Source organism: Festucalex cinctus, chromosome 19 (assembly GCF_051991245.1).
Source record: "Festucalex cinctus isolate MCC-2025b chromosome 19, RoL_Fcin_1.0, whole genome shotgun sequence".
NCBI classification, from domain to species: Eukaryota; Metazoa; Chordata; class Actinopteri; order Syngnathiformes; family Syngnathidae; genus Festucalex; species Festucalex cinctus.
This window is the reverse complement of record NC_135429.1, coordinates 11,312,474-11,335,568: the sequence shown is the minus strand read 5'-3', so window position 1 is coordinate 11,335,568 and position 23,095 is coordinate 11,312,474. Positions and strand designations below refer to the sequence as shown.

Here is a 23,095-nt window from a genome sequence, read left to right as displayed (position 1 = left end):
ATTGTTTCACTCGTTTATTTTTTTAGTGTTTTTTCCTCAATACCTGATCCACTGTCTACTGTAGATATCAGCACCTCCAGATAATGACACATAAAGGAACTTAAAAACAAAAGCAATGTAAAGAAAATAATCTAGGATGGATTAAGGATGTGACAGTCATTTCTTTTTAGGAAGTGTTGACTCATTTAATTTAATTGTTATCCCCGAAATGGCAAAACAGGTTACAGGTGAGCATAAGCAGACAAGAATCATGAAGCAAAAAAGGAAATGCATCGTTTATTCCAGCCTTACCAACACGTGGCCATGCATGTATGGTTTTTTTTTTCCTGACATTTTTGAAAGCGCGTATCTGTTGCTTTTGAACTAGTGGCCCGCTAAACTTGAAGCAAACAAAGAGACCGGTGTGCGTTTCATTCGGGTGGCATCTGGATGGCATCTGAACGGGCTGGCATATTGGAGGTGACAAACAAGTTAGTGCCGAGGTCTCTGGTGACAAACAGAGGAAAAACTTTGAAGGGCTACAGAATCAAAATGTATGCAATACGATTAGGGCCAGTGAAGAGAGAAAAAGTTTGGCAGGATTTTCACTTTAATCTCAGAATTCTTAATTCTCACTTTAATCATAGAATTCTGACTTTAAGGTCAGAATTGTCACAATTCTAACTTTAAAGTCAGAATAATAGTAGCACTAATAAAGTCAGAATTCACACTTTAAAATCGCTTGACTTTAAAGTGACAATTCTGAATTAAGATTCCCACTTTAATCACAGAATTCTGACTTTAAAGTGAGAATTCTGACATACTTTTTTCCTCTCCTCACTGGCCCTAATCCTCTTACGTACAATATCATAAATAAATAAAATTATTTTAATAAATCAGTATATTCCAATTTTTTCATCTACTTTTACTGTGAGCGTAAACACATGTGAACTTAATTGGATTATTAAATAAAAAAAGAAAAACATTCTAGGTATTATATTATCCTTAAAATGTTAATACGATATCAGTCAGGATTTTTTTTTTTTATTACATTGGTCAAATTATTACATTACTGGGTTTTAGTTTACGGCTGTTTGAAACTGCTAAATAAATAAAGATGACTTGACTTGACTTCAGTGCAAATTTTATTCCACTTTCAGGCGTTATTACATTTTAGAACAAATTTTGTGAAACACTGTTTATTAAATTCATACCTAAGTCTTGATATCTGTCACAATTTCCTCATTTTACCCTCAATTTTCCATCATAAATGTGGCAATAATAAAAAAAATATAACCCGACCAGAAGTGCAATGTGAGATTTTGACAGGTGCAGCACAATATGATTTTATTCCATTATCAAGACAATAAAACTATATGAACGTTAGCAAAAATGCCATTTTGCGCTTTTTCAAGAGAGTGAATCGACTATGAATGCTCCTTTTCAAGGAAGCAGGTACGCTTTTTGTAGCATTCTCACAGTGACAGCTCAGCATCAGCTACTGTTAAGATGAAAAGCTATCCCACATCCGTGGAAAAAAAAAAAAAAAAAATCAAGTCACACTATTCATGTTAGAATCCAACTCCCTGCATCACCGGGATCTTCAATTAAGCAATTAAGACAAACGCGAGCATGCTCTCAATCATGCTCTCGCTCCCTCTTTCAGCCCAGGTGCAGCTCGGCAGGAAGAGGAACAGGAAAACAGGAAAAGACCGAGATTTGCTCGTTCGCCTTCAAAGGCAAACGCCCCTGTGATCGTTTCCCACAATGCACGTCGCGCACGCGGGCGTCTGTGATCAGCGCTTATGAGAATGCGCAGGAATCTGACAGACAACCAGGAGAAGGAGGGGAGGGGGGGGAGAAAGTGGCAAAACCCGCCCTCCCCACTCGCTCATTCCCTCATCCTGCTCCCATCTGGGTTCACTTATCCCGGCCCGGGCCAGCCGGAGGACCCCTGTGCCCTCTCGGGTTGCAGGGTCTTGAGCGTGCTTCATTGTGGGTCCTTGTTTTTGTGAAAGGGAAGCCCCCATTGCCTGTCTGGACCACCCCAGGCCTCGCAGCCTGCCCAGACGCCCCCCGAGGCATGCTTAGTGTTTGCCTCATCACAACTGAAAGATACTAAACAGATTCACCCAGAAGCGCCATCAGAGACTGTCCTCTGTGAGATGTAGCAAAAGTGGCACTTTAAATTAATGCGTACACGTAAACACACGCGCCATGTTTACGAACGCGCGCCTGCATTCGCATAAGGAGACAAGCGGATGTCGGAGGAGCGTGTGCAGGAAGTGCCCTCACGCGTGTGTTGGAGCACAGGTGAAACCGCTGGGAAGTCCGCTCAAGCCGATGTTTGGAATAATCCGCAGTCCAATCCAAGCCGGACGTCAATCCGGGTTATCGCGCCACACCGCTGAATGGAAAGCAGAGCGAGTCGGACGGCTTACTTAAAGTCATTGAGAAGTTATTCAAACACTCTGTTATTGTGGCCTAAACAAAGGCGGCCTGTCACTCTCGATTACACATTTGCTGTTTACGAGGAAGCCACTTGGCTGGATGAAGATAAAAGAGGATGTCTGAAATGACAACAAGCGCGCATTGTAGACTGTTGCAGTATTTAGCTAATGAGCACAAGGCGTGCAATTAATTGCGGAAACATGAGGCCACCTAAAAATAACAGAATGTAGAAACAAACGTCATTGAAATAATTATGTCCCTATTTCTCTTTATCTTATCCTCCTGTGGGTTTCACAAAATGACAGTAAATTCATAAAAAATGATTAAAATATTAGTATATTAAGTTAACCATGTAACTCATTCACTCCCAGGACATTTTCTCAGTTTTACTGGATTTTGACTGATTTTGCATGGCCCATAGAATATTGTGTCCTATTGCTATAAAAATGTGGAATCTACCAAAAGAGAGATTAGAGCCTCTTCTTTCATCAGGGGGAAAAAAAAAGTATTTCTATCTGTTTCCATTTTTGCATCAGTTAGCATTAGAATATGGCTAAGTTTCATCATTATTCACAAATCGGTTTAAAATAGTGGGGAAAAGAGCTTTTTGATCTCTTATACTCTGCTGCCATCTGCTGGCAGTTTTTGTAATAACTACCATTGCTTCAAGCATTCTCTTCAGTTCAGAGGCTGCGTCAAAGCCAAAACGTATAAATACGTCTTTAGGAGCATGGTGATAATTAAAATAGAACGTATTTATACGTTTTTTGGGAGTAAATGAATTAAGAAAGCTTGAAAAACATGTTTTTTGAGGCATAGCGTTTCATCATCAAAGAGAGCAAGCCATTTTCAACACTTCTTATTGGTTAATGATAATAATAATAAAATTACATACCCATGTGAGGACTGGCCAATAGTATCTATTTATGTAAAAAAAAATCCATCCAACCATTGATCCATGTATCACTTTATAAATGACTGAATGTGGATGTTTTAGGGTTTGACTTCTTATATACATAAATATAAAGTTCATACATGTCAAACTCTCTATTAGTGTTTGACTTAATTCTCTTAAAAATGTTTTTTTTTCTCAACATTGTAACAATATTAAAAGTAATATAATAGTGAGTAAATAATACTTAGTTTTAAAGTTGTTTGCCTCTTATTTTTTTCTCTCTTAACATTGAGCTGTTTTTTTTTTTTTTACCTGTCGGCTACAATCTAATGATGATACTCCTTAGTATTATGTACAGGGTGTTCCAAAATGGTTGACCCCCTTCTAAATGCCCATATCTCGGAAACTACTTGATGGATCTTAATGAAACTAAATACACTTTATGTTGAAGGTTTTTATGAGTTAAATTTACAAAGAAAAGTACAAATATTTGTTGGTTCTATGACAGATTTTCATAAATGTTCAACACCAAGTGGCAGGTACATTTTGGAATTACAGCCCAAGTGGTTTTTAGGACATTCAGAACTTTCCTGTGTTTTGTGTAAGCTCGATGTTACACACAAAAACTTGAAACGTTTCTATACAAGTTGTGAAAATTTGAGGTCATTCCATCGGAAATTGTCAAAATTATTGGCCTACGAAATGGGGTCAAACATTTTGGAAGTCTTTATAATTGATTGTCCCTTTTGAATATCTAAATAAGATTACAGGAAAATTAGAACCACTTCATTATCTGAGAGGATATCTTTGTGAAGACAGAAATTGTGATATGGCTTTTGTGTTCAATGTAACATTGTGCAAGAGTATCTTAGAGCCAGCATGTGAAATGTGTCAGCCAATTAGTTCTATTTTCTCCCCTTTTTTTCTGTTACAGCCACATATTTATTAACTCATTCACTCCTAGCCATTTTTGCTGAAGCAAACGCTGTTTACTGGATTTTGACTGATTTTGATTTGATTCATCAGGGACAAAAAAAGCACATTTCTATCTATCTGTTTCCATTTTGCAGCAATTAGCGTTAGAATATAGCTCAGTTTCATCATTATTCGCAAATCTGGTTAGAACTGTGGGGAAAACAGCTTGTTGCAACATAGCCCTGGTTGATCTCTTATACTCTGCTGCCACCTGCTGGCCGTTTTTGTAATAACTACCATTGCCGTTATCTTCAGTTTAGAGGCTGCATCAAAGCCTTCTGTATTCTCTAGCATAAATAAAATAAAATAAAAATATAAATACGTCTTTGGTACACTGGTAATATTTAAAATAGAACGTATTTATACGTCTTTGGGAGCAAATGAGTTAATGGCCAAGATGTGTAGCGGCACACTAAGTAGAAGGGGGAAGTTGGAGGTTACAGAAACACAGCACAGTAAACAATTCATTTTAGTCATAATTTGGTAATGAAGTAATTAAAGCAGCAAATTATGGTCCCTAATAAAGAGAGTGTGCTATAAATGGAAGCTAGATTATAAATACTATGCATGTATTAAATCGATTTGACTCATTTTATAGTTTAGGAATCCTTGTTTTGATGTCAGGTGAAAGATTGCCACTTTTCTTATAAGTCACAATTTTCTATCTCCAATCCACACATTTTAAAATGACACCACAGTAGCGAGCGAATGGGAATCGCTATTATGTAGTTGTGGTACTCAAGAACAAAGCCATAACCGCAGGCAGACTCTCTTTATGGTTTTTACAGACCAAAAATGTCCTATACATTTGAATGTCATAAATACATGCACTACAATAAGAATTCCAATTGAGCCAAATCAAATAAAATAAAGCTTGAACATGACTCGACAGCTGTTTTAGTTCACGTCGGAAAGATGTGAGTGACTGACAGATGATAGCAATAAAAGTAAGGACACACTGGCCATTTTTTTTCCTGCGGTGGGGCCTTTTCAGAGGGGAATTATTAACTTGTCAGCGATTTCAAAGTAAGACACAACTTGGTCTCTCGTTCGAGAGCACAGCCAGCATGTCTGCCTTACTTTTATTAAAAGGTCTTTAAACCTTTCGACCCCGGAGGGCCTCCTTTACTGGCTGTTAATAGGGACGCGGTGGTCAACGGGCAGACCTTAAGTGGCCTCGTAATCATTTGTTTAGGCCTTCGCCTCTATTTTGGAGGCTCCGTGTTTAGCGCGGGGTTAAAAATAGACGGGCGAGACAGCCGTCCGCCGCTCATCGCTCAAGCTGTCACGACGCGTGGCCCCTTGGGGACACGGGGCAAGGGGACCCCTCGAGCCGTGGAAGTTCAAAGGTCACGCGGTTTATCATTATTAGCCACTTAGTCCGTGGCAGAAACACGGATGTTTGATTGCTAAAAGTAGAGCCGGAATATACAAGCGCGACAAATCTGAAGGCCGTTTTGATTTAATGCTAGCAGATTGAAATCAAAGCATCAAGTACTTATTACGTCTCATGAATAAAACACGAGGAGATCTAATGCTCACTACGCTTAAATGCCACAAGTAACTGAGTTACTAGCCGCAGATTGACAGTGACGGGAACTGAAATGTCACCGAATCAAATCATTAATCGTGTCAAATATTGTCATGCGACAGGAGAAAATAGCGGTGTGAAGATTGCATCGGCTGATAAAACATTACTTACGGACATTTTTCCAATAAGCCATGGACTCGTCGCTGTCAATATTTGGAGGGAGATATGAGGTATATCCTGGCGAAGGCCATTTTGAAAGGAGCAGAGAGCCTGCTGGGAAAAATACAGCGTCTCATGCTGTGCCTCCGGGAAGCTGAAAAGCCACTGCGGCAAAAAGCTATGAATTATTTTCAGCACAAAATACATTTTCTTTGAAGACCGTTGGGCCATTAGAGCCCCTTTGCTCCCTTTTAAATTGTTTTTATGCTGTGAGTAATGTTAACCTTTGCTTTTGTAGTCATCACATTTTCTTTGCACTTTTTCCCCTCCCAGAAAAAAAGCATGGATGGACTGGAGATGCGGTAACTAAGTACAGGAACCATTTACGCTAATCATGAGGAAGGAACTATAGATTTTGATTCTCACGCGCAGAAAAGAACCTACACCAATGAAAGGACAATTTTAAACTATTTTTTTTATTTATTTTAATTTTATTATTTATGTATTTATTTTATTTTTTTGATACTTTTTTTTTTACACTTAATTTTATACAACATTAAAACATGAAGTTTCATGGTCCCTGTGGACCGCCCAGCAATATTGACCAATGTGGGATTTTCAGAATAAATCAACTCTATCCATCTAAAATAATAAACGACCGCATAATGTGAAACAAATTATTCAAGCGCCAAAAGCCCCACTAGCATGCCAGAGGAGCCATTCACAGTACTAAACCGCGCCATCATAAAAAATGACCCGCTCTTCAGTTTTTGTCAAGCGGTCTTGTTTTACTGTCAAGCGTGCTTGAACAGTTTTAGCGATAATGTAGCCTAATAATGATAAGGCTAATTGATTAGCAAAATCGCTGCAGTTTAGCTTTAAGTTGATCAGCTAATCATCTAATGCCGCACTGATGATCATACTCGCGGAGATGGCATGAGAGCTGATTAAAGGCATTCACACGTCGCAATCTCGCACACACTGAGGACAGATGATGATTTAAGCGATTCACTTGGGATACAACAGTTGGGAGTAGATTCCCATACAACCGCTGCTGCTCAATTTATTCACATTACAGTACCGATTCAGTCAATTGAGCGTAACGGTATGTAATTTTACAGAATTACAATGCAGATGCAGAATGCTTCAGTGTGATTTGATTTAAAAACATGACCGGTTAACACTTCAACATTGAGCTCATTTAACTATTCATAAACAATAAACAGGAGTTTGGTGAGTGTAGGAATAATTGTAAATAAGTTATCATATATTTGCTTGAAAAGAAAAATTGCATCTGCTTGCAATGAAGAATATAAAATAAATAGAGAGGGTGAGGAGAGGAATCTTCAGAGAGTGCAGGAGTGAATTGTATGAGTTCCTCTCCTCGCGAGCCTTTTTGTGTCGTGTTCAATAGATGTCAAACAGGTAACCCTGAAAGTGACTTAGAGTTCAAATTACATGTACTTATATATGTAATATGTTCACTAAAGTTAGTTGTCCTGGGATCCCTAAAATGTTTCAATTCCAACCCAAACAATCTTGAATTAAAGTTGCTATGGGATGGAAAGATGGACATCATCTGCCTGCCTTCCTTCCAGATGATGTATTCTAAACAAATAGAATGTTCTGTGACAAACATAATGTCGAAAAAACATAAATTAAAAAAAAAGTTTTACGCCTTACACATTTAAACTTTAAAACACATTAACATTTTAAGCTATATATTATCAAAACTCCACTAGCTTAATGCTAACATTTAATGCAAAACACCATACACAGGCTAGGAGAACTTAGTGTTATGTTAATTATGAACCTTAAAATAAACAATTACATATTAAATGTTTTCATGGTTTCATAACTCTGTTGGACTATATTTTCTTTAAAAAAAAAAATCATTTTCTTATTACTCTAATTGTTTTCTTTTTTTGCACAATTCTGCGCGTTCAAACCCATTATTTACTCTGTTATATTAAGAAACTTACTAAGAACATGATTTTAATGTAACTTCAAGACCCTTTGTAAAATATCAATATAAGTAGTGCACATGCTGGTTGGATAATCACACATTAAGCTACAAATCCCACCTCAATTTGGAAGCCCGCCGCTATGCTGTAGAAAATAAGGATATCACCATGTAATGCATCCTTTTGTTTGCACTTGTTATAAAGTGACCTATGACTGAATGCTTTGGTGTGCACATAATGTTGATCATACTTTAATCATATGGCGAGGAGACATCAAACCACCCAAAAGCCGCTTTCAGGTGTTTCCATCTTTGTAGATGCACCCTTCTCGCCACCCATTTCATACGTGCGCAATAAACTCCCCCCACCCTCCACCAACACTGTTTTGTTTTTTTGTTTTTTTTTACATTAATATGTATGTATTTAATGACACATAATGACGGGTAATAAAATGTTAGGGTAAGTCCAAAAAAAATCTCCATGGTAACCACCTGGGCTTCGACAAAGAGCAAAGTGCACGTGGCTGTGTCGTTCCTCGCTATTACATCTGCTTTAAGGTGGGGGGGTTGTGCGAGAGAGATGGAGTAGTGGGGGATTTGAAATTGGGGGGGGGAGTGAGAGCAAGGGGCGCACACACAAACACGCACATGCTCTGTAATTGGCCGTGCTATTCAGGAGCACTCGGCTGCATTGTACGCCTTTGGAACAGGATAAATGGCGGTCTTAGCATCTGGCTAAATCTGTAAGGAACCTATGTCCCAGGTTCTGTGGATATCTCTCTCTTTTTTTTTTTTTTTTTTCAAAGATGAAGGAAATGTTTACATTAAATACGGGAAGAATAACATTTAATATTGTTATATACAATCTCAATATAATTTTATCTATAATTAATTTGATAACTTCATTATTTTTCATATAAAATTAACTCATTCACTGCCAATGACGACTATAGACGTCAAAATCCAAGCAAACAGCCAGTGTTAATTTTGAAAAAAAAAAAAGAAAATTTAAAATTCAAATTTTAATATAGAAAAAATAATAATTTAGTTTTAGTTATAGTCTTCTGACTAAATGTAATTAAAGCCTTAGTCATAACTCAGTCACCTGATTGTATTTTAGTTTTAATCCAATTTTAGTCAACAAAAATAAAGAGCAATTTTAGTCGATTAAAATTGACTTTTGGAGGCCGAGACCCAGTATGTGGTCTCAGTAAGACCAAGACCGATCACAAGAACGATCACAACGCCCGTGTTGTAGGGTAACAGGAATCCGTTCTACGCACGATGGTAGCACTTAGCATTGAAATTGTTGTCATCGTTGTTATTCATAATGACAATGATTAATAACTATGAATGAAAACAATGAATAACTAAAACTAAATTCAAATTTCTTGTCAAAATTTGCACTGGCTGTTTACTTGGATTTTTGACGTCTATAGTTGTCATTGGCAGTGAATGAGTTAAAGAGGAAGTCTACCCCCCCCAAAAAACAAAACAAAACAAAACATTCTCGACAATAATGTGTTCTATGCGGCCCTACTGGTGTAAATACATTATTCTGGTTAATATTATGTTAGTGGAATATGAGTTAAACAGCAAAATCCAGACGTTTTTATCCATATCAGACGGCGGCCATTTTGCTGCCGATTGTAAATGACATCACAGTTGCACAGGCAACAATCAATCACAGCTCAACTTCTGAAAGCAGGTGAGCTGTGATTGGTCCTTGACTCCTGAGCCCTGAGCACCTGTGATGTCATCTTCAGTCGACAGCAAGTGACAAAATGGCCACCACCTGAGATGGATGAAAATCAAAATGTCATGTTTAGACTAGTGAGGTAATATATAACATATTATTCAAGAAATGTTTAACATTAAAAACTCATTTTGCCACTTGTTGTTGACTTAAAATGACATCAGATGTACTCAGGGTAACGACCAATCATGGCTGACTTTGCAAACGTCACATGACCAAACCAAGAAAACAGGTGATCCGTGATTGATCGTTACATGCGCTCTGAGCACCTGTGATGTCACTTGGCATTTTTAGGCTATTTTGTACTGTATTGTGTGTTTTTAGACCACAAAAAAAGTACTTTGATGTAATCAGTCGAGGTTCCATTGTAATTCTTAATTAGGACCGCAGACTATAAAAAAAAAAAAAAAAAGATTGCTAAAAAATCCGCGATATAGCAGTGGCGCAAACGATGAATCGTGACATAGCAGGGAACACAGTATACTTGTTTTATATATTGTTTTTTTGAAAATTTTCCCAACAGTTAAATGCATATCTCAGGCACTTATTTTTCTGCATTTGAAACTTTCCACACTCTCTGTGCAAATGCGCTACTTTATTTTGCTATACGAGCGACGAATGGTGGCCTGCTTGCGTGCCTGCTGCTGTTTTCCCAGGTGGAACTCCATTTCAAGCAAATGAGTCGGGGGTGATGGATTTAGCAGGGGGTCGTATGGCAAGCTGTTTGCACGCTTACCTTTCTTTCGGCGAGTCAGTGTGAGATGAATTTTACTCCGATGCCAGCAAGTGCAACAAAGACCAAACTTGATCGCTGTATGAATTTAGGGATGTGGTTGGTGAAGCAATCTATTATGTGCAAATGACTTTTCTTCATCTGTGTGCTCCCAGTGAGACATTTTGATGAAGAAGCAATCTAAGATATAAAAAGTCTTTAATTCCTTTGTGCTCACTTCACCTTGCTGCTTTTCTATTTCCTCTAGGCTTAAAAAAAACTTTGTTAAGGGAGCATGCTGGGAAAATAGCATTCTGCCAGCTGCTGCGGGCATTTTGCACTCAGGCTGGTGGGTGTCCTCTCCCAGACACCAAACAGATACCCACTGCAAGCGCTTCACCTGTGAGTGTGTGTTGCTTTAGGGGTGTGTCCGTGTGCAAGTGCACTCTCGGTGGGTGGAAGACTGTCAGTAATAATATCAAGATTCCTGGTCCAGGGGATTATTGCTCCTCTTTGCCACTACTATCAGCAGAGGAGAGCTGTCTTTCTATCAAGCCGGGCCTATCCAACACCATGCATTTATGTTACTTGTAAACATCGTTCCCGACCTGAATTTGGGTTCCGGGGAGTGTAGTTATATGCCCGCTGAGAAGGGAAAACAGCTAGGTGACGAGGATCAGATACGGTTAAAAAGAAAAAAAAAAAGTAACGGTGGACTACTCAAGGGTGGACCCATCACTGACGGGCCAAAATGTGTTGGTGGCGTCACTCAGCTGTCATTGTGAAAATAGGAAGCCTTAGATCATGTTTCATGCTTGTTTAAATGTGTAACTTGTCCCATGTGACGAAAACACTTGAGAGAGAAACCTTGGCTAAGGAGCCTCGATTGAGAGAGCAGGAAGAGGAGGGATTGGAAACTTTGATATGATGAGAGGAAATCTCGGCTAAGGAACCTCAACGTACTAACAAATGTGTCATTCAGTAACTGCACAATTCTATATGGCAGAATAAAGGCTTATATGACAAAATAAGAGAGTAATATAAGCGCAAAGCAACTGACCACATAATCTCATGATCATCATAAAGGTATATTTTGTTGAGGCTATTCACGACATTTTTAGTATTTTTCTTTCATTATTTTAATTGTGGGCGGCAGGGTGGATGAGTGGTTTGCACGTCCCGCCTCACAGTTCTGAGGACTTGGGTTCAAGTCCAGGCTCCGGCCTTCCTGGGTGGAGTTTGCATGTTCTCCCCGTGTCTGCGTGGGTCTTCTCCGGGTACTCCGGTCTCCTCCCACATTCCAAAGACATGCATGGCAGGTTAATTGGGCGCTCCGAATTGTCCCTAGGTGTGCTTGTGTTCGACTCTGTGTGCCCTGCGATTGACTAGCGACCAGTCCTGGGTGTACCCCGCCCACTGCCCAAAGCCAGCTGAGATAGGCTCCAGCACCCCGCGTGTCCCTTGTGAGGAATAAGCAGTCAAGAAAATGGATGGATGGATATTTTAATTGTATTTTATTCTACCTAGGTGTGATCTTTAATAAGCCCATAATGGGTTTCTACCTCTCCTTCATATTGTATTTTTACTTTCATATTTGTATTTTTTCTTCAGGTATGTGTATACAACCAAATTAGTGGTGTCGGGTGATTATTTTTTTTTAATCATAATGAATCACATGACTTCAATAGTTAACTCACGACTATTCGCAAATCTTATATCTGTTCTAAATGTACAATTAAATGCACAATAGAAAGTTTTCATACTCAACATAAAAGTTGAGTTGATTGATACAGTAATTTCACAATAATTCATAAAATTGAGTTAAAATTAAAAGGATGTACTGCACTGTAAAAAACGAGTGTGATATTAATTTGTATTGAGGTCATTTGTCTGCCACTAGGTGGCATAATTGCATTTGTAAGACATTGGTGACAGCTCAGTGCATTTTCCTTTGGCGAAATAATCTTTCACATGAAGTAACTTGTAAAATTTTGCACATTTTTAAAATTGTAAAATACAACTTGACTCCAGTCTCAACAAATATATGCATTATTTTTAAATGTATTAGTGCTAAATGTTGACTTGGACGTCTGCTGCGTTGTGACTGGAATTCTCCCAGTTCAGGCTATCCAAGTAAGGGGCGGTCATTAATCTCGCGGTAAAAAATTTGTGGCGTTCAAGAAACTTTAAGTTATTATTAAGTTAAAAAGAACTTTAAATAAAAAAAAAAAATCCATTTGTGTTTGTATTAATACTGCCCCCATGTGGCCAAGGCTCACACATCAGAAAGAGCAGCACTATGTCCATAGAATTTCAGTTAAAAATATGACAAAAAATGTTTATACTTTACATTCTTATAGGAAAAAACACACCTGAATTTGATTAGTTCAATTTCTAGCATTTTTTGTTTGTAATTTTTGTTGAATTCACTCATTCTTTTGTTCATACAGCAGGACAAGGAATTATTCTTTGAGCTAACTGTCGCTAAATTCTTTCTAGAACACCCTTGAGGAGATGCCACGAATCTACGATTACATCAGCAAGTTCATCCCAGGCTACGCGCATGGACCAGGAGCAACTGGACTCCTGCCATGGCAGTTGATGGTTGGGCGAGGCTGTGGCTTGATTTGGGGTCTGGTCTCCATAGACGCAAGTAAACCCTCGCCTCCCCGCCCCCCTCCCAAGGTAATCATTTTTGCCGCCGACATGGCGCTGCTAATCAACCATCATAATCTTCCTCCCCGGTTGCAGTGCTGTGCGTAGAAAAGCTTAGCAGCTGCCCTGTCATGGAGATGCCCCCTGGATCTTGTCCGGACTCGGCGCGATAAACTTCGGTCCAATCCCACCGTGATCAGCAGCCTACTCACTTACATTAATATGCTGATTAGGTTCGTCTGGCAAAACACAGACAGAGCGCATGTAAATTGATGCGAGTGAAAAAAAAAAGCAGCCTTTTCCGTTTCAATTCAAACCTGGAAAAACGCCGCTGTTTAAATATATTTGTTAACCTCTCGAAAGTACAGATGATCATTACTCCCGCGTTTGATCGTATTCCAGCAGCGTTCCGCTCCAAAGTATTAGCTTTGTTTTTCAAAGTGAATCCACCATCGCAGCAGCGCGTTTTTGTTCCCCTTTCCACCTACTTGCCATCAGGCCAGCTCGGCTCTTAAAGAATTACCTGCTTGGTTAATAACAATTGTTCATGACTTGACTGGAGTAAGGCAGTATAATTAAAAAGTAATTAAATAAGATCAATGTCGCGATACGGGCAAGTGCGATTTCAAGGCAGGGTAACTTGATCATAAACAAAGAAAACCAAAGCATTTTTAACAAATGTGTCATCTCATTTGCCACAGCGGTCTACGCTCATGTTTTAATTCTTTTAATTGATTTTTCTGCCAACAGAATTAATTGCTCAGCGCAGAAAAATACAATCATTTCAAACCAGCTCCCTGGAAATTCAAATAGCTTTGATAGATGGATGTTCAGGGGGCCACTTATTAGCACTGACCCCTCCTGTAATTATAAGATCCATTTGTGATATTCATTATGCAACCACGAAGCAGGCCTTCAATAATAAGGGCTGGACTGCGTGGTCCTGGTTTCTCCCAAGGGGGTCCTCGTTGGGCTCACTCAACAGGGATGTTTATTTTATTTTATTTTTTTTTTTTCCTTGATGGTGCAACGTGGGCATTCGTGTTGTCACAGAAAGGCAGGAGATGAAGTGGATTGCATTACAACACTGACAAACTTGAGGAAAGATTATGAGCTCAGCTCATTTTTTAAATGCCCAATTTTCCTTTTATTTCACAGTAAAACTCCAAATGCATTAAGTCTGCACTCAGTTGAATGTGCTACCAACATGACTTTTGACATAAGCTGGCACACTAAAATATAAATCTTGATATTTAATCCCCCCCTTTTTTTTTTTGCAGGTGTAAATTTGGCCAATTATTGTACATGCCAGTTCTCAACTTGGAGCAGCAACACGTAATTTGACATTTGATTGATAGCTTGTCCAAGTGCTCTGGTTTGCCAGACACATGTTGGAGTTCAGTGCAGTGTTGAAAGAGTTGTTAACTGGAATTTTGGGCAAATTTTAATGGCAATCAAAGATGTTCATGAATGGGTATTAAAAGTTATAACGATTTTTTTTTCCCACCCTTGTCGTAAAGTAATTTTTAAGACTTTGTAACTTGTGGTAAAGGGCTCAGATGCTAAAGTAGCCAAATTAGCGACACTTACAACACAACAAAAATACTTGGATGGTTCATTCTGTGGACATGTGACCATTGCCACTATGACCATCTGTAAGTCACTTTAGAGCAATCTTATTGGTTGCCTTTTAATAGGCCCTGATCGTAAAACGGTCACAAGAGGGCAGTCGATATTGGTATCGGTAAGTACCCTACCGATACGTTGAAATAAAACCGGGTATTGGGTATTTATCTACTTCCTATTTGGTGCCCAAATGCGTTTTACAAAGCCTCACATTCACACATTGACACACTTTCATACAACAGTCGTCGGGCTGCTGAATTGCGGGGCATTGCCAAACCCACTGGGAGAAAATTTGGGCTCAGTGTCTTGCTCAGAGACACTTCGACATGGCCACAAGGGCTGAGGATCGAACCCACAAGCTCCCGGTTGAGAGACAACCACTCTACCACTGTGTCATGCCACCCACAGAAAGATAGAAGGAAGGAAGCCACTGCTACTTCCACAAAAACTATTAAAAACTATACTAAACAATAAATTAATAATAATAATAATAATAATAATAATAATAATAATAATAAGTGCAAATTTAGCACAAAATAAAAGGACTTTCAATTAACACATTCACTGCCATAGACGGCTTTAGACGTCAAAGATGAATTTTTTTCCTGGACTGACACTGAATGAGTTAAGTAGAGTTGTCCCGATCTGATCATATGATCGTAAATCGGGGCCAATCATGTGATTTTCAGTTCATCAGCTGAAATTTTTTTTCGAAAGTCAAGAATATAATATTGTTTGCTTTTATATTTTTATTTAAATAAAAAAAATAAAAAAAATTAAAATAATTAAGACAGCAATACTGAGTAATTTCACTTATCATCCAGTTAAATTATCTCAAGGTCAAATTTACAAGCAAAAGTACTTTTTTTTTTCTTCCCTGTCCTTTATCATGTCAATAAAATTGTTCCAATTTGTCACTGTGAGCGCATGTTCATGATTGGCATCCATTACACTAATGCCAAGAAGCTTGCCAAAGAAAAGTAAAGACATTCGTAACCGCTGCTTATTCAATATTTAGCTAATTGTTTTGAATAACCTCCAGCACGGGAACATTTTGAAATGCGAGGGCGCGCATCCCCGCTTGCAGACGAGTAAAGTGAACGCCATCGTAATTGTTTCCGTCGACGGCGTGCGCGAGTTCATTGCAGGCGATTATTCATGCACATATGTAAATTTTCATATTTAAAAGGATCAATTAGAGTGACGTTGACTTGGCGGCAAATTAAAAGGTCTGCTGTTTTAAAGGTTAATGAACAGACTGATGCCTGTGAGCTATGCGGCTTGCATACAAGTGCTAAATTGCATGAAAAACATATATATATATATATATATTTTTTTTTAAAAGTGCATAAACAGTGAATGTAGTGTGTGCCACTTAGCCGACTACCATTTTTCCAAAAGTAAATAACCTCTGACTGAGATCACAGACTTGTCAAAGTTGCTTTATTCTGACACATTACAGATTTTTCGCCCCTCACCCGCTCCCCCCTTTTCACTATTCATTTGATTAGAGTCACCAAGGAAATGTAAAAAACTGCCCTCTTTATTACCTATTAGTATTAATGACCGCAGCTTATGCTGCATTAAAGCGCCGTTTGTTTTCTTACGTCGTAAACGTCTGTACTCATGATTCCCTTTCTTTTACTTCTCTTTAAAACCGTTTTATTTGATAATAACCATTCATTTATGTCATATGTCGCTGGTATGGTGTTCAGATTGCTTTTTTGTTTTTTTTCATGCTTGGTTCATAAAATTTGCAACCTAACGCGCTGGATGAAATGTAGTTGAGCCCGAGCCAGAAAGCAAAAAAAGAGTTCAGTGGTGACAGGTCTATAAAAGCCAATCATATAAACGACAGGTTCGAGAGCAGCCACTCCTTTAAAGAGTTAAAAGCTGTATATTTATTGCCTCATTAAAATGGAAAGTAAAAAAAAATAAATATTGCCAACGCTGTCTGATTGTGAAGGTATAGCTGAGGTAAATATCGTTATTTTTCCTTGAAAAAAAAAAAAAGTTGCTTTCCTCGGCTCGTTCAGCCTGGCTTGTTTGGTAATAAGAAACAGGTCGCTCTATTGGTTTGTTTTTGTTTCTTTAGTAAGGCTGTAATTTAGGACTCATGTTCAGTGTCTGTGCACTCCGCTGGCTGTGCAGGCTTGGAGGCTTCAAGCCTGCGCGACTGAAGTGAGAAGAAGTTCTGCCATTTGTCATTCAAGGGAACTTCAGTCTCAATCAGGGTCTGATTGTTCTCTGGAGATTGACGTTTTTGTCCAAATCAATCAACAACAACAACAAAAAAAAGTGCACTCTGCCAAAAAAAGAAAAATCAAATAATTGCTTATGTTAACCACAAAATGGGACACACATGCTATTTGTTACAGCTCCATTCACAAGGTTTGTGGCCAACATGTTTGAGGTGTTAATTAGAGGGAGCAGAAAGACATATTTGATAATTGTTTTCAAAAGGCCACCGTAGAAATAAATCTTAAACGGTTTGTTATGTAATTAGAGAAAGTTTGGTTTCTTGCCTCCCTTTATTCCAAGATTTGGTGCATGCTTATTTCTGTTTATATGGTCTGTAAGATCTCACCAATAAATAATAAAAAGAGCATGTTTATGCAGCGCTAGAGTGCCTCGTTGTCCGACATGTGTGCACATCACACAGAAAAAGAAGAGCAAGGAGGGGGACACTTTTTTTATTTTTATTTTTTATTTTTTATTTTTATTTTATTTTTTATTTTTATTTTTATTTTTTATTATTATTTTTTTTAAAGACTTGACAATGAGCATATGAACAGGTGCTGCACACTGGTTTGGCTACTTTAGAGTGCCTTGTTGTCACGATGTCGAAAAGCAACAATTTAGCGGTTGATTTGATTTAATTTGATTTATTGAACATATAAACATACAAACAGCAGAGAAGCAAAAAATTAAAAAAGAAAAGAAGAACCCCATAAAATCATCAATCAATGACAGTTTACATGTTCAAAAGGGAGTAGGAAGAAGTTAAAAACTTATCTAGTCCTACCGCTTGTATATTTAAACTTATTTCACGGGATATATTCGGGATATAATATACACATAGGGCACACAACACATTTCTTGGTGGGGTGGGGAAGGGTGGAAACACCGTCTTCACCCTTCAACTCCCCTCCAATTTTAATGCACCTCACGTCCAAGGGGAGGGGTGAGTTGGGGCGGGGAGCCATCAGAGGGGATGGACTGCAGTGCCTGGCAGCGCTGTGGTCCCCCCCATTTGTGTCCCTGCCCCACCACTTTGTCCCTCCATTCCCTTTTTTAATGCACCACACATATACATATTCATTTTTTGGGGGGGGATACGGGTGTGTCGGAGTAGGGGAAATTTTTTCCCTCTGCTCCGACTCACCTGCTCCCAATTTTAATGCACCACACGCACACACTTGTATATACACTGGGTGGGGCCACATTCACGGTGTAAGGGTAGAGCTCGCCAGTCGGCGAGCTGGCGGACTCAGTAACAGGGTTAGGTGTCACTTGTACTCTGGCGTGACGACCGGGGCCTCTCCCCACCGGGCTCGGTGTTCTGGTGTCCCGCCTTCTCCCCTGGTGCTTCCTCCTCTGCTTCCCCCCTCCCGCCGCGGTGCAAATCTCGCGCGGCTGGAGGTGGGGTGGGCACATCTTCCCTCTCTGCGCTGCTGCCCGGTGCCGGTTTCCGGGGGGGGGTGGGGGGTTCTCGCGGGGGGCCGGGTTCGCGGGGGGGGGGGTGGCGGCCGTCGGGGGGGGGCGGCTTGTTTGGGGGGGGGGTGGAGGTATGGGTGGGTGGGGGGTTGGGTGCTGGGGGTCGGGGTGTGTTCGGGGGTTTGGGGGTCGGGGGTGGTGGGGCCTGGGTCGTGGTGGATGGCGGGTTTGGGTGGGGTGCGGGGGGGTCGTGGGGGGATGGGGGCTGGGGACCGGTGGGGCGCTGTGGGGGCCCGCTGGGCCTCGTTCTGCGGCCTTGGGCTCGGGGGTGTGGGCCGGGGCTGGGGCGGGGGTGTTCCGGGTATCTGGGTCGGCTCGCTGACCGGTGTCCGCTCGGGTGGCTTGGGGGTGGCCTTGGTGCTGCCGCGGCCTGGGGATTCCGGGGGGGGTGGGGGGGGGGGGGGTGCTCGCTTTGCTGGACCGCGGTTGACGGCTTCTCTCTTTGGTGGTGGTCCTTATGCATGCCAGATCCGTCGCACCAGCATCTACTGAAACTCAACAGAAGTACCCTCTCCCTCCCACAGCCCCTTGAATCAGTTGGTGCTGGTGTCTGTGGTTCTCACTTTTCTTTATCTATCCTTCCCTCCTTCCTCTCTTTAGTTTTTCCTCTGGTCACTTGAGATCTTAATTTATTAGAAGTATGAGGTTTCTGGGGTTGGCATAAGACTCCGGTTTTGTAACCACGCAGGAGGGGTCTTGTTGGTGCTGGACTTCACTTTGATGGATTGGATGTACTGGCTTCTATTGATCTCACTCTGCCTTATCGATCCTTCCCTCCTTCCTCTCTTTAGTTTTTCCTCTGGGCTCTTGAGATCTCGCTAAATTTGCTGGAATTTAGAGGCTTCCGGGGTTGGCGTAAGACTTTGATTTTGTAATCATGGGGAAGGCAGGAAGTGTTTGGTCGGTGCTGGATGTCACTTTGATTTACCTTTCTTTTCTCTTTATTTCTTTTTTTTCTGACCTTTTCTCTGGTCTCCTGACCATTTAAATCTCACGACTCTGGCAAGATTCTGAAGTACCTGGTTAAGGCGAAGGGTAATGGGATATTTATAAGGTTTTAGGTGAATGAATGAGTATAAATTTATACGTATTTGCACGCACGCACGCAAACGCACGCAAACGCACACACGCAAACGCACGCACGCACGCAAACGCACGCACGCAAACGCACGCACACATACACACACACAAAAAAAAAAAAAAAAAAAAAAAAAAAAAAAAAAAAAAAAAAAAAAAGGAAAAGAGCAATGATGACAAGACGTTGAATCGGTAAGACTACCGAATGAACAATTCTGAGCTCTTCAAAAAAAAAAAAAAAAAAAAAAAAAAAAAAAAAAAAAAATAATTGCTTATGTTAACCACAAAATGGGACACACATGCTATTTGTTACAGCTCCATTCACAAGGTTTGTGGCCAACATGTTTGAGGTGTTAATTAGAGGGAGCAGAAAGACATATTTGATAATTGTTTTCAAAAGGCCACCGTAGAAATAAATCTTAAACGGTTTGTTATGTAATTAGAGAAAGTTTGGTTTCTTGCCTCCCTTTATTCCAAGATTTGGTGCATGCTTATTTCTGTTTATATGGTCTGTAAGATCTCACCAATAAATAATAAAAAGAGCATGTTTATGCAGCGCTAGAGTGCCTCGTTGTCCGACATGTGTGCACATCACACAGAAAAAGAAGAGCAAGGAGGGGGACACTTTTTTTATTTTTATTTTTTATTTTTTATTTTTATTTTATTTTTTATTTTTATTTTTATTTTTTATTATTATTTTTTTTAAAGACTTGACAATGAGCATATGAACAGGTGCTGCACACTGGTTTGGCTACTTTAGAGTGCCTTGTTGTCACGATGTCGAAAAGCAACAATTTAGCGGTTGATTTGATTTAATTTGATTTATTGAACATATAAACATACAAACAGCAGAGAAGCAAAAAATTAAAAAAGAAAAGAAGAACCCCATAAAATCATCAATCAATGACAGTTTACATGTTCAAAAGGGAGTAGGAAGAAGTTAAAAACTTATCTAGTCCTACCGCTTGTATATTTAAACTTATTTCACGGGATATATTCCAGCCACCAGACGCTTTAATCTGATATATTTTTGTGCTTCAAACATGGAGTATTTCTTTGCCTTCGTTGTCAAACGCTTTGTGCTACATTACTGCCACCTACAGCACCGGAGTTGAACTAATTACTCTTAACAATGTTTTTTTGTGTGTTTCCATTCTTTATTATTTTTTTTAAATACATAATTTTTTGTAATTTGGAATGTGCTAAAAATAATCATGGCTACCCTTCAACCAGTTCAAATATGCGGCAAAAGACATGTTTGCTGTTTGAGTTTTAGGCACAGAGTTGAACTTGTTGTAATTCGCTGCTTATTTCCTCCACAGATGATACAAAACATGTCTTGAGCCAGACAACATCCTCCAGCGCATCCCTATGAACTGAACATTGTTACAATGAGACGGAGGCGGCTGAGCTGTGGTGAGTTCATCCTCTTCCTTCACCAACATTTAGATCAATATCCAGTAGATAATTATGTTCCATTTTCATGGCAGTCGTGTTAGGACTGCACTACATCTTGGTGAGAGGTTTGTATCACTCATTAAAAAATAAAAATAAAAAAAAATAAAAAATCACGTTTGTAAGGTAGAACTTTTGATATTGTGACAAACTCATCATATACAACTCTCCAGATTAGTTATTAATGAAACCCTGGTGTCATATATATGACATATTTTGCATAGTGAATGGCATTATGCCATTAACTCATTTACTCCCAATAACGAATAAATACGTTTTTTTTTAATGTTCTTAGTGTCCCAAAGACGTATTTATACGTTTTTTTTGTTTTTTTATGTTAGAGCATACAGAAGGCTTTGTTGCAGCCTCTCAACTGCAAAGAACGGTTGCAGAAATGGTAGTTATTACACAAACGGCCAGCAGGTGGCGGCAGAGCAAAGGAGATCAACCAGGGCCATCTAGAAAAAAAGCTCAATTACTTTGAATTTTAAATAGATTTGTGAAAACTGATGAAACTTAGCTCTCTTCTAATGCTAATTGCTGCAAAACGGAAACCGATAGAAACATACTTTTTTTTTTTCCTGATGAAAGAAGAGACTTTAATCTTTCTTTTGGTAGGTTCCATGCTTTTATAGCAATTGAACACAATATTCTGTGGGCCTTGCAAAATCAGTCAAAATCCAGTAAAACAGCCGGGAGCGAACGGGACTGCTTCTGTGAAAATGGCTGGGAGTGAATTGAGTTAAGCAGCGAAAGTCCCAAGCCCTACTCACACACCTACTATAGTTGAAATATTTCTACTGTACAATGCTTTTACATTGTGAGACATTTTCAATATTATGTCTAGACTTAAACTGGGAGGAGTGGTGGCACTGGTGGGAGTGAGGGTCCAAGCTGAGCCAAGTTTGCATCATTCACTATATATCTGAATGAGCTTTTTATATTACGTATAACCGAGTCCAGATGGCTAACCCACTGCGGGCAGCAGCGCTTCCATTGGATGCAATGTGTTTTGGAGCCTTCTATGCATGCGTAGCTGCAGTATATTATGCATTTTTATTCAATCTAACGATATACTCTATGTGACATATTGTGTATCTGCTTACCCGTGTGGGCTGTGAGAGCAAATATGTGTTCTTTACTTCTCCGTAGTGGTTTCTAGCTCCACATAGCAACAGGCTGGTGGTCGCACATTGTCAGCTCTCAGCTATAATAAGTGCATTTACTGCTTGTTCCATCTGAGCACATATATTATGTATATTTATATATATATTAGAGGCACAATGATTACTCGAGTAATTGACAACTAATCAATTATCAAATTACTCATCAGTGTTTTTTTTTTTTTTTAGGGATGTTCGATACCACTTTTTTTCAGACCGATACCGATACTCAGACCCTCAGTACTCACCGATACCAACTGCCGATACCAGTAGTACATTTTGACAAAAAAAAAAAAAAAAAATCACTAAAAGATATTTTTAAACAAATATATTTCCTTTAATTTTGAAAAAAAAAAAACAGCACAGTCACTCTTTAATAGTCTTAACGCTCAAAATAAAATACAAAAATGCTGTTTTACTTTAAGATTCACAATTTTGAAGTATTTCCAAACGGTGAAGTTTTGGTGAAAAACTGCTGCAAGCTCGCGCCAGTAACAGGCAAGGAGGACTCACTTAACGTCTTCCCCCTCTGCCATCGGTCGCTTGTACTCGTCTGCGTCACGAGTACTCGAGTACTTCAAAAAAGGCTGGTATCGGCCCGATACCGATACCTGGTATCGGTACTCGCCCACCCCTAGTTTTTTTTAATAATGGATTCATCATTTCTCTCGGTCACCAGGTAGCCCCCCAAGGACCTCGAGTAGCCCGCGAGCCCGTCCCAAAAATAGCTCACCTGTGATGTGGCATTGTGATTTTCTAGGTAATTTGTAAATTTAACCAATGGAAAAGATTTATAGAAATAAAGTGTCGCATATTGGTATTTAACTGTTTACCAGTTATTGTGAGAAATAATTAGCATGATCGGGGTAGTTTTAGAATTGATGATCCTATTGATTAGTCCATTGATAACTCGGGTAATGGCCCTGCCCCTTTTTTCGAGGCAGAATTTTTAAAAATTATTGTTGCTAAAGCTGCTGCTCC

General features: G+C 39.5%; 1 protein-coding gene across 16 annotated transcripts in view; it reads left to right on the top strand.

The window, feature by feature from the left end:
* Positions 1–23,095, top strand: part of pdk4 (pyruvate dehydrogenase kinase, isozyme 4) — a 126,532-nt gene that overhangs the window by 13,411 nt on the left and 90,026 nt on the right. For all 16 annotated transcript variants that reach the window (XM_077506944.1, XM_077506941.1, XM_077506940.1 and 13 more), the window contains exons 3-4: positions 12,921–13,106; positions 20,819–20,912. The gene's annotated coding sequence lies outside the window, so the exon portion shown is untranslated. The remainder of the gene's footprint in view (positions 1–12,920; positions 13,107–20,818; positions 20,913–23,095) is intronic.